This window comes from Anguilla anguilla, chromosome 6 (assembly GCF_013347855.1).
Source record: "Anguilla anguilla isolate fAngAng1 chromosome 6, fAngAng1.pri, whole genome shotgun sequence".
In the NCBI taxonomy this organism is placed as follows: Eukaryota; Metazoa; Chordata; class Actinopteri; order Anguilliformes; family Anguillidae; genus Anguilla; species Anguilla anguilla.
In genome coordinates this window covers 7059022-7071912 of record NC_049206.1, presented here as the reverse complement: position 1 = coordinate 7071912, position 12891 = coordinate 7059022, and the positions used below count along the sequence as shown (strand labels likewise).

The 12891-nt window shown below is 48.9% G+C and overlaps 1 protein-coding gene across 5 annotated transcripts in view; it reads right to left on the bottom strand.

Moving 5' to 3' along the window:
• The window catches only part of astn1 (astrotactin 1), a 323396-nt gene that overhangs the window by 250382 nt on the left and 60123 nt on the right, over nucleotides 1–12891 (bottom strand). The gene's annotated exons all lie outside the window — the stretch shown is intronic.

The window sequence follows — 12891 nt, the reverse complement described above, 5'->3', positions numbered from 1 at the left end:
GAGGCAGATTCTTAAGTTAGACCTGTGAACTCCATCCTCCACTACAGCAGCAATGCTAGGCTGCATACGACCGTACTGTGACGATATACAACCGCAATCGTTCCTCATTTGTCGGTATTTTAAATGAAGAGCGCATTTTCCGATGTTCAGTCTTCGATTTGAACCACTGGTATCGTGCACTGCATTTTCATAAAAAATAAAATAAAATATTAAAATGGCTCCCATTTCACAGCGCTCTCCACCTGCTCAATGATGGCCAGATGTTAGGACTTCATTGAAATGCGGGGGGCCAGGTTCTCTCGCGCATCGCTACGGTTACGTGCAAATCAAGAATCGGGTGTTCAGGCGAGTGCAGGGGAATGCTGAGGGCGAAGCATTCACTACTTAACGTCCTCTATATGCTTTTCATCTACACTTGTGTATTCTTATTATGAATATGATAAAATATAGAGCGATGAAGCAACATAGAGACATGTTTGTGGAGGCAGAAGTGTGACTTTATGCCATATGTTGATTAGAGGAATCCGGTCGGTGGAGTGAAGGAGAGCTACAGAGCCCTTTGGACTAGCTGGAGAGAAGCTCATTTGCCTTTATAGTGGCTTTGCTGAAGGTTAGTTACCATAGCGGCTTTCCATCCGGGAATTCGCTTTTCAATGTTTCTGCTGTCTGTCCAAAGACTCCACAGTGCTGTTGCTATCCCACTTCATCTGTACTGTACCTGAACATGCATCCATTAGTCTAATGCTCCAGGAATCTTCACTCACAAAGGCACATGTCAGAATTTTGCTATTAGCATTCTGGAGAAAATGCCGGATTCGCCGGCTGAAGCTAACCAGGCAAACGTCTCGCTAGCGCGGCTAGCCCACGCTAACCCCCGCGTGGAGTCGTGGATGTGGCGAGCGTGCTGCCGTGGATATAGGACGGCTTAGCGCGTTGAGCAGGGGGGGGGGGGGGGGGTGGGGCGACGCGAGCGCGCCGCGGCCAGATGAGACGGCAGTGTAAATACGGCGGGGGGAGCTAGCTGTAACCCAAATGCAAATTAGCAGACAAATCCAACAGAGCATTTCTTATGGAACTTCCCTGGGGCCCGCTTCCCAGTGACAGCTTTATTAATGAGACAACGCTGCGTTTCCTGGGTACAGTACAACACCGCTAATGCTCACAGAGATGGATCAAAACATCCGGGGCGAGTGCGTACCCCCGGTGTTCCACCTTTATTGTCTTTCACTCCTCCACAAAGATCACTAATCATTTTTAGTGTTTGTTCTCTTTCGGGCGGGGTGGGTGGTGGGGGCGGGGGCGGGGGCGCTGGGTACCGAGATCTTTGTCGCCGAGATGTACGCATCATTTAAATTTTCCTCACACTCGTCTCCTGTTTTATCTGCACTGAGCGATCAGGCTCCCCGCTAGCGTGCCAACTGCAGAATGTTTCAGCTAATTATGTTAACTGCAGAGCGCCTGAAATCTAATCAAAATCAATCAGAAAGTACAGAAGCAAAACTCTGGTGTGGTCAAGATGAACAACTGAGTAACCCCCGATTTCATAAAGAACACAAACAGTTTCTGAACCTAAACTTTCACGATCTAATTTTGTACACATTAGAAGAGACTCCTCATCAACAGGGTGAATAATAAATTCTTTTAATTCAATGAACTTGTCTCTGACTTGCAAATTAAGTGTTTTTTTTTTTTGTTTGTTTTTTTTATTTCTTCACAGTTTGTGCGTGTTAATTTTGGTGGCTGCTTAACTTAACACTTGCATCAAGTGCGAGTCAAACGTAAGGACAAACATCGATTGAATCAAAGCCAAGTCTGACAGAAGCTAACAGGATTAAGACAAACATCAGCCACCAGGTTATCAGAGGGGGGGGGGGGGGGGGGGGGGGGTGACAATAACGAGGCCTAATTTTGGCACAGTGCTTCACAGCAGATCCAGTCGGGTATATTAAAAGCCCAAATTACTTCATTATCGAAATCATCACCTCATGCCAGAGGGAAGACTCAAGGTGCGAAGACCTTGTCTAACCATTATTATTTCGATATTTTTAATGATCTCAGCCGCCCTTGTCTTTGAGCTGGCCCAGATTCCTCCCGCATATTAAACGTGAGAGCTTCGCCACGCAAGATGTCCGCCTCCGAAGGCGGCGAATGGCGCGTTGCGTAATCCGCGGCGCTCGGCAGACCTCGCCCACAGGTCGGGTCAAACTCGGCCGACGTCAGAGACACTTCTTAACTGAAGACGGGCGTTTTTCCGCCGGGGCCCCGGCTTCTCCCCCGGCACGGCGAGCGTCTTCGCCGGCAGCGCGAACTTCGCCGCGGAACTTTTTTCCCGCCAGAAATCCCGCGAGATTGGCACTCCGGCGCGAGAGGGAACCGACCCGAACCGAAACGAGAAAACGGCAGAGAGGGGGAACGAGGGAAGAAAAAAAAGGAGGGAGAGTGGGAGGAGGAGGGGGAGGGGGGATCTCTCAATCTCAGCACCTGCAGCTCAAAGTCCCGACAGCAGCCGAGAAGGGAAAGATGCCAAACAAAACAATTAGACGGGTGAGTGTTTCAGAAACAAACCGTACACAAAACCGACTCCGTAATGCTGCCGCTGCCGGCTGCCAAAAGCTGAGCACGAAGAAAAACAAACTAAACACGGTTGCTAGGTTGCTTTTTCTGACAATAACACAAAGGAGCCTGGGAGTTGGGGCCTTACCAGAAAGAGAAAGAGAAAGAGAGAGAGAGAGAGAAACAAGCGAAGGGAAACAAGCGAAGGCCCGCCCTACGAAGATCTGTATTTACGGCACTATTGTCCGAATGCCGGTGACGTCCAAATATAGGCGGCGCAAAAAATTTCCACCGCGGTGGCTGGCTGGCGGACGGACGGACGGACGGACGCCGGCAGGAGGCGCGATGAGCCTCGCGGCCTGGAATGGAATTCCGATGCCGGCGGCGGCACACGGACCCCTTCCCGCGCGGCGACTGAATAAAACATCAGCCGGCGCCCGGCCCTCGGACGGCCTACCGCGCGAGCCGCCTAGGTGTTATCCGGCGGTAATGGTGAATATTGAGTTGGGATTTTGATCCTTCTCTTAGAGCGAGAGCAGGAATATCAGAGGCCGCTGACGGTTGATAGCAGGGGGGGCTCTGGTTTAAGTTCGGGGAGGGGGGGGGGGGGGGGGGGGTGAATTTTCAGGGAAAGTGAAATAGCTTCGTGTAGAAGCCCGGCTCCCAGCAGGTGCGTGAGTGTCATACGGTGAGCTCTGTGTGTGTGCTGAGTTTAAGCAGGGGTACACCGCCTGACAGCCTGCAGGAGTGTGTGTGTCATACGGTGAGCTCTGTGTGTGTGCTGAGTTTAAGCAGGGGTACACCGCCTGACAGCCTGCAGGAGTGTGTGTGTCATACGGTGAGCTCTGTGTGTGTGCTGAGTTTAAGCAGTGGTACACTGCCTGTCAGCCTGCAGGAGTGTGTGTGTCATACGGTGAGCTCTGTGTGTGTGTGTGTGCTGAGTTTAAGCAGCTATACACTGCCTGACATCTAGCAGGAGTGTGTGTGTCATACGGTGAGCTCTGTGTGTGTGTGTGCTGAGTTTAAGCAGCTATACACTGCCTGACATCTAGCAGGAGTGTGTGTGTCATACGGTGAGCTCTGTGTGTGTGTGTGCTGAGTTTAAGCAGCAGTACACTGCCTGACAGCCTGCAGGAGTGTGTGTGTCATACGGTGAGCTATTTTTGTGTGTGTGCTGAGTTTAAGCAGGGGTACACCGCCTGACAGCCTGTCGGAGTGTGTGTGTCATATGGTGAGCTCTATGTGTGTTTGTGCTGAGTTTAAGCAGCTATACACTGCCTGACATCTAGCAGGAGTGTGTGTGTCATACGGTGAGCTCTGTGTGTGTGTGTGTGTGTGTGTGTGTGTTGAGTTTAAGCAGTGGTACACTGCCTGACATCTAGCAGGAGTGTGTGTGTCATACGGTGAGCTCTGTGTGTGTGTGTGTGTGTGTGCTGAGTTTAAGCAGGGGTACACTGTCTGTCAGTGCCTAGCAATTCCTCTCACGTAATCCTGTGGTGTCAGGAGCCACTGTCTGCCTTTGCATAGACAAAACAGGCTCAGAGAACGCATCTCAAAACAGTTCAATACACATCGCATCAATGGAATTTTTTGTTATCTCCAATCAAAATCCACTCTTATCGTTAAACATCAATTGCTCATTTTTTTCAAGCATGTTTGGCAAGCCCGGCACCTGTAAGTATTAATTGCGGTTGGCACAAAAAGAAAAAAAAAATGAATACTGAACATTTATTCGTAAGTCAAAAACAAAACCGTGACCGAATCCAGGCCCCATCGTCTGAGGTTTGAAGCGAAACCGAGCGGTAATGTGAGCGAATGTTCTCCGTTATTACACACAATCGTTTATGTGATATCATCCACATTGTTTCTTGCCTTTCCGCGGTACATGTACCTCTTCGAGTGAAATGGCAAGACTGTGTTGGGAGATTACAGACACGGTGAACCGCGACTGATGACTTCCCCCATTATGACGACCCAGATGGGATTGCACAGCACATCCAGCCGGCTGCCTTTGTCGGCAATATTAAACATTTGTTTAAAATATTTGTCGGGGGCTTTTCAGTCGGGCTACGTAAACACAGCTCGGCAAACATCCGGTCAATGAATGCTTCTGACGGGGGCTGGCTGGATCTCGCCGCATCGCTGACTGTTTAACTAACGCTCTCTGCGGTGCAAGCAAAAAAAAAAAAAAAAAAACGGACACGAATTCCAATTTGAATGCGCGCCTATTCATTATTTCCATCGCAACGGCAGCTGCATACCTGCGACTCCAGCCCCTGCCCTCTTCGCAAAAACTCCATTTGGCGTGTTTAATTTCGGTGATTGATGAACTCGCCGAGCGAGCGAGCGTTCGCGAAAGCGAAAGTCGACGGCCTCGCATTTAAATTTAAATCTCGAGCCGAAGTTAAGAGGCTGGCGGTTAGAGAGGAAGCGGTCATGTTCGCGCGTGCCTCCAGGCCCGTTCTGGCACGCGTGCGGGCGCAGTTTCCCTCTCTCCGACGAAGAGCGCCATCCTGCGGGTCAAGCAGAAATCACACCTACTTCCTGCTTCTACCTACGTCTTCGTTTTTCCTTTTAACGTTGCGGTTCAAGTCATCAGATCACTTGCACTGGGTCCAAAATCGCACCCGTCCGCTGTAATGGGTTTGTCCCGGAACTTCAGACGCCTGCTTATCAAGATTAATTTCGGGGGTCTCATTGGTTACCTTTCCCTTTCAGCTAATTCCTCCAATACCGCTTGAGAACACCAAACTCAAATTATTCCAGATGATTAATGTACGACAATTAGCAGGCCAGTCCATCAGCATTGTGCGTGTGTCTGTTCACTATTCGCTCGATCCTTAAGGACCGTGATACCTCCCAGCCATTTAGGCTTTTTGTGTTCCTAGCGGCCTGTGCGAAGTTTTAATTCAGAACGAGCCGCCACTCATCTGCGGCGTTATCGGGGATGCCATTTTCGGCAGCCCTGTGTGGGTCTCGCAGAGGGCTACGTCTGTGCGTGCGACGCCCATCAGGTCAATCATGCAAATGTCTATCCCGGGAGTCTTCTTCTGCAGACTTAATTATTCATGAGCGCCCGGCAGGGACATCGCCAATTGAGATCTACGTGTCTTTCCCTGGCACTGGGACATTTTTGAACGTCATTTCTGAGCGTTTCTTTTTGTTTTGGTGCTTTGGCCTGGATGCTTGTGTGCTGTAGATCAGGCTACGACAGCGTCAGGGGCACAGTGTCCAGAGCATCTGATCACAACGTTATCCAGGTTAAACCCTTTGGGTTGCTCGGCAGCAGTGAACTACTCAGGACTGAAAGCGGTGAAGACCTCCAGTTGAAATTGTCAGGACTGAAAGCGGTGAAGACCTCCAGTTGAAATTGTCAGGACTGAAAGCGGTGAAGACCTCCGGTTGAAATTGTCAGGACTGAAAGCAGTGAAGACCTCCGGTTGAAATTGTCAGGACTGAAAGCGGTGAAGACCTCCGGTTGAAATTGTCAGGACTGAAAGCGGTGAAGACCTCCAGTTGAAATTGTCAGGACTGAAAGCGGTGAAGACCTCCGGTTGAAATTGTCAGGACTGAAAGCGGTGAAAACCTCCGGTTGAAATTGTCAGGACTGAAAGCGGTGAAGACCTCCAGGTGAAATTGTCAGGACTGAAAGCGGTGAAGACCTCCAGTTGAAAGTGTCAGGACTGAAAGCGGCGAAGACCTCCAGTTGAAAGTGTCAGGACTGAAAGCGGTGAAGACCTCCAGTTGAAATTGTCAGGACTGAAAGCGGTGAAGACCTCCAGTTGAAATTGTCAGGACTGAAAGCGGTGAAGACCTCCGGTTGAAATTGTCAGGACTGAAAGCGGTGAAAACCTCCGGTTGAAATTGTCAGGACTGAAAGCGGTGAAGACCTCCAGGTGAAATTGCCAGCGTTCCCGCACAAACGTTTACAGTGGCCTCCGAGCATCTCGGCGATTATCCACCACCACAAGTCAAGTTAAGCGTCTTCGCCTTTCCCTGAATAAAGCGTTTCGCCGCTTAAAAGGAGGGCCCCGGTTTTCCCACTCTCCCCGTGGAGAGAACAGGAATCCCATCCAGCGATCTCCCTTGTGAACGGAGTTCATTCTCCAATGAGAAAGCTTGGCTGAAGATGTCGGGCCAAGAGAGAAGACTCGTGTCCTGTGTAAGACTGTCCAGGAGCAGTCTGACTATTGTATGAGTGAGTTTTCGACAGGGGTGCATAAAAACCCTCTCAAAATCTAAAGAAGGGCTTGTACAGCGGCTCGAGAGGCCCAGAATAAGGAAAGTAAGCCTCGGCATGTAACCCTACTAAATATGCATGTCTATGCTCCCACCCTCTCCAACTCCTACGTACGCTCTATGGTTTGGACCCCAACCCGGAAGTGCTGGAGCTACAAACACAGAAGACGCGGACAACAAACAAGGCATCACAAAAAATGGGACAGAGGCACTAAGCCTAGGTTGGCTAAACCATCCTGAGCATATGTGTGTGTGTGTGTGTGTGTGTGTGTGTGTGTGTGCGCGTGTGCGCTGCATACGAGTGCTCTGCGAAGCTGAAGTGACAGAGCCCTCGGTCACAGCAACGAAAGTACCTGCTGAAACAGCCTCGTGAAAGAAAACGAAATGCCCACAATACAGTCAGTCCAAGGGCCGCCCGCCCATGTAGACCGATGAGGTCACTGACCCTCTCCTCGAACCAGCAGCGGCATGTTCATGTTCATGATTAAAACAACAGCACTCCTCCGGGTTACGAAACGGGTAAGAAAGCCACTTTGTTTTCATGGCAACGTAGGTGCTGGCGCTTGGCTCTGTGGGCCTCGCTGAAGCTGGGCTCAGCTTCGACACAAACCGGCATTATTCCCTCTGCGCAGAGAGAATGCAAATAAACACTGTCCGAAAAGGAATACTTTATATGTAGAGGAGTCCATTTAGTATAGCGCTTCTGTTATCTTTATTAGGGGTGTCCAGTCTTTCTCTGAAAAGGGCCGGTGTGGGTGCAGGTTTTTTGTTTTGTTTCAGCCCAGCATGTAGACACCTGATTCAACGAAGTAACTAATCGCTGGTCTTCAATCAAGACCTTGATGAGTAGAGTCAGGCGTCTTTGTGCTGGGATAAAACCAAAACCTCCACCCAGACTGGCCCTTCTTAGATGAGAATAGACACCCCCAATCTGCAGTATATCTTTACATCACCATTATACTACACATGCACGCACACACAGAAACATGCACATGCACACACACACGCGCGCGCACACGCACGCACACGCGCACGGGCACACGCGCACGCGCACGGGCACACGCACACGCACACGCACACGCACACGCACACGCACACATTAAAAGCCCCTGCTCTTGCTAATGAATCCAGCTTCTCCTCCCACTGTCTCGCACGGCTAAGATGCCGGAGGGGAACAGGGATGCACTGCTGCCTCTATCTCCTGCCGTCGGCGGCAACACAAGCGATGGGATGAGGATAGGAGCTGAAGTAAACTCCTGGGCCACCGGGATACTCAGAGGGCCTGGTGAATGAAGGGGGCTCCGGTTTTAAACACAAGCACAGCCGGGTTCAAGCCAACAGAGGTCTTCAAAGGAGAGCATTTGTACTTCCTCTTTTAATGGCGCGCAGCGGGAACGTGACGCGTGACGCACAGCGCCCCCTGCAGGAAGTGGAAATACGCGGACGTGGCTCGCTCGCCGCGGGCCGCGGGCAACCGCGTGTATCCAAGCGCGCCGGCGGGTTTGGCGGGTCTGGCGGGCCGAGCCGCCGGGAGAGACACTGAATCCGATCGTTTAAAGCGGGACTAATTCAGGCGTCTGATATTACCGGCGGGGAACGAGACGACGGGAGAGAAGCGGCGCCTTCAGGTTTCGTACGGTTACTGTGCGGCTCCCGACAGAGAAGGGTATGCAGAGGGGACGCGGGGGGGGGGGCATTCTGCCACACTAATGAAGGCTCCCCCCCAAACCCCCCCCCGCCCCCCTTCCCCTCCAAGCGCAGCTCATCCACTCCGCTTTCATGAGGAAGTGGCAGTTGGAAAATAACGGTCAAAAAATATAAATAAGCGACTACGAAATGGATAACCTCCGGGTCGGTATTCTGCTCGGCCGAGTTCACAATATTCAACTAAGTGCCTGTCTCTGACATTCAGAGAAGCCTGGGGGATTATGCTGAATAAAATAAATAAATAAAATAAAGCCCCGACTCCTTGATTTGAACGTGAGAGTGCACTCATCTCGCCAACCGGCCAAGTCGGGGGGAAAGAAGGCATCAACAATTACCTGATAATTCCCAGAAAGGCCAGCTCTGCAACGCCCAGCACCCCCTGGTAAATTGCACTTAACTTGCATCAGTCTACACAACTGCATCTGCTCTAATGCATGCATTTTTTATTTTATTTTTTTTCGGGGGGGGGGGGTGGGGATTGGGGGTGGGTAAACGGCTTATACTTAGATGTGCTAATTAAACATGCTGCTTTGCACCACTTTCATATTCTTTGGTCAACTCAGCAAATCGGGTGTCTTCTTAATATTTTTCTTAACCGTATGCATTATTTAGTTTCACCTTTTTCATCTAGTAATAGCTTTTGTAAACAAAACCTCTTGAAAAGCCTCCCAAAAAATGCAATGTTTTGGATATCACGCTTACGATCCTGTTTTCTATATGCACAGTATTTCAGCATGCTTAGAATTTACAGCAATCACACATTTCTCCACAATATCCACAATATATGTAAATACTGCCAATCACGTATGGTACAAGTTAAGTTCCATTTGCATGCCCTTCATCTCAAAATCTATGCTAATTACATTCAGTTTGCTAATGTAGCTTTATAGCAAGCACTTGAGTGAAGCCTCAAAGTGTGGCAAGCGCAGTGACAACAAGCAGTACGGGCCCACAACGGCTCATCAGTCCTGTTCTGTGCTGTCACAGTAAGCCGCGATGCCACCTGTGATGTCACATCCTGTTCTCTGAGAATTCCTCTGCGAGGCACAGCATCCTTCACAGTGCTCACCCCAATGGGAAAAGCACCCCCGCGACTGGTTTTCATGCTCCTTTGAGCTGTGTGCACGACAGCTCGTGAGCCCTCTCGTGGAGGGATGCCAGCGAATGGCGACAGGCTGAAAACAAGGACAGGCCTCTCAGTGCTGGTCAGGTGACGTATAATGAGCACCATGCACTTTTCCCCATAGTGTGACTGGCGGGGAGGAGCCAGGCCTACTTTGACAGTAGTACATAAATAAAATCGACACAGGGGATTTGCCTTTATGCCTTGTTTTCAATCAGAATGTGTCATTCGTCTTTAACTTTCACTCGCAAGTAAAGGCAAGCGTTTCACTTCTTCTTCACATACTCGGTCTGGCTAGTCAGTTTTAATGATTGTGAAGAGAAACAAGACCAGGTTAAAGCCTAGTATATGGCTGGACCTAACACATGTGATCCGGCCAACCAATGGTGTCAGTCACTCAGTCACTCAGTCACTCAGTCACTCAGTCACTCAGTCACTCAGTCACTCAGTCACTCAGTCACTCAGTCACTCAGTCACTCACAATCAGGAAAAGCAAAACCTGTGAAATAATCCCAGTCCTTTAATTGTTAGTCAAAAGACGAACGCTGAGCGAGTCCCTCCAGGCCAACGTTTATGTAAGACCAGAACCGGCAGCGCCGTCTGACAGCATTTACTAACGGCAATCTTAATCAGGGGTTTGGTATCGTCGCTAATTACCGCGCGTTTCACATCGTTTCAATTGTCTGAACAGCGGGGGGCGCCGCGGACTGATGCGAGCTCGCCGCATTCAGATAAGCCAGCGGGAGCGCAGCTGGGCGGCGGCTAGCAACATGACGAAACCCCACCGCCGCTACTGCGAGGGGAATAAAAGAAATATAACTGCCGTGATGCTGAGACAGTTCACGAGGCGTAAGGAAAACATGAAAGAAAGAAAAAAAAAAAAAAACATACAGCTGAAGAAGTCTCTGGGACATTATCTAGCATACGCTTTATGGCATCGTGTTCCTTTTCGCGTTTACAAAATGGCCGACTGCATCACCGCTGATGGAACTCGAGGGTCATCTCCTCCTGGCTAAATCTCCAGGGCTGGCATTCAGACTGGGTAGCTTTCTGAGGATTACAGTGCGGCAGTGTAGCACAGTGGGTAAGGAACTGGGCTTGTAACCGAAAGGTCATATGTTCGATTCCTGGGGTAGGACACTGCCGTTGTACCCTTGAGCAAGGTATTTAACCTGCATTGCTTCAGTGTATATATATATATATATATATATCCAGCTGTATGAACGGGTACAATGTAAATGCTCTGTAAATGTTGTGTAAGTCGCTCTGGATAAGAGCGTCTGCTAAATGCCTGTGATGTAATGTGTACAGTGCTTTGACTGCAGGGTGTTAGAGGTTACGCAGATGACTGCATTGCGAGCCATGCCCTTAATGATACTCTACCTGTCAAGAATGCACAGCTATTAAAGCGATGGTAACACCACACAAATGACCACAGAAAATAAATAAATAAATAAAGGACGCAGGCTAGTAAGTATGAAGTATATTAGAACTCTAATACCACACTTTAGTAGTACATAAATAAAATAAAACCGAGTTCGCAGATAATTTATGAGCAATGACATTTAAAACTGTAGAAAATAACTGGGCAACAAAACTGATTCTTATGGAATTGAAAGTTAAAGGCAAACTCCAGATTTTTCTGAGGGAGTTTGTCTGATTCACAACAAACCACTGGAAGGCTGAATGTGCTATTGTTTACAGCGCAAATCGGCTCAAACAGTGAAGTTAAGGACAAATCTAATTGCCATAGAGAGTTTCATTTGTACAGCTAAAAACCTGCAGGACTAGCAACAAGTAATCAGAAAAAAAGACAGATAGAATCCTGACAAAGTTGAGAGTTTTGGCATTTTATCACAAGAAAAAAATAAAAAAAGTTCTGATGCTGTTGACTGTTCTCATAGAGGCTACTGTTTATAAAACAGTTCTTCAAACTCATTCATGCATAATAAATATATGCAGGTGGGGAAATTATCATTCTCAAAAATAAATACATAAATAGTCATGAAATCCTATAAAATACAGTGGGCATGTCAGCCTCGTAAACTTCCCCAGGCAACGGCCTCTCAAATAAGACGGAGAGAGATAGAGAGAGAATAAGCAAGAGGGGGAATGCAAAACAGAGAGATAGAGAGCTATACAATTTTGCTCACAATGCGGAAAGGCACTCAACAATACGCTGACAGGATTGTGTGAACAGAGTTGATGCGTTTTGTCACTTTCCAAACAAGATCCTTCATCCGTTACCGAAGGTGAACTTCTTTCTTTTCCTGTTTTTTTTTTTTTTTTTTTTTTTTTTTTTTTTGAGACGGTGAATTTAAAGAATTTAAGAACCCAAACCGCAAAAACTTCAATTCTGAGGGGCCTCTGATAGCGTGTTCCGAACACCCCTATCGCCAGGGATGGGGGGGGGGGGGTAAATGAACACGGGGGTTGAATGTGCGCGAGGGGAGACCAAAGTCTCCGCAAAAAAAAACCAAACGACTGGGGGCTCGGTTCAAGGTACATTTCTACTGCCTCTGCCAATTTTCCCCATGAATAGGAAGGAGAAGCTGTGCGATCAATCAAAGTCGGTCTCGTTTTAACAAGCTATCCGGCACCGGGCACGTCAAGCGCGGTGGCCGGCGAGCGGTAATGCGTTGGACTTTTAAAAGGCGCGCTGAATATTTCATGTTGGATAGATTAGGCTTCGGGCTCCGGCGCAGAGGACGGGGACGCGGGGCTCGGGCTACCCTCAAGGTCGCCGGATCGCAGATTGCCTGAGTCCGGCGTTAATGTAAAACACGAGGCTGCAACGAGCCCGCCGCCGCCGAGATCCTCGTCCAGACCGCGGCTCGGGCGAAACGCCGGAGAGCTGGCCTTCGGACCGACCCCCCCGCCTGGTTTGGAGTCTGTAGCGAGGCTGTGAGAATTTTATTTTAATGAACAACGCACGCTAGGACCTGACTACATAAAATGGGAAAAATAACAGCAAATTTAGAAAGCTTTGCAGTTTCATATAGTACATAAATGGAAATTATCAAAAAGGTAAATTCCACACAGTCATTATGAAGAATTTTTTCACGCAAAGAGTAATCAATGTGTGGAATAGCCTACCAGGTCAGGTAATAGAGGCAGAAACTCTGGGGATTTTCAAGACTAGGCTTGATACAGTGTTAGATACTATCTTGTCTGCAGGTAACCAGTACACCAATGTAGTCAGGAAAAAGGCGAGCATTGTCGGGCTGAATGGCCTGTTCTCGTCATTATGTTATTTTATGTTATAATGA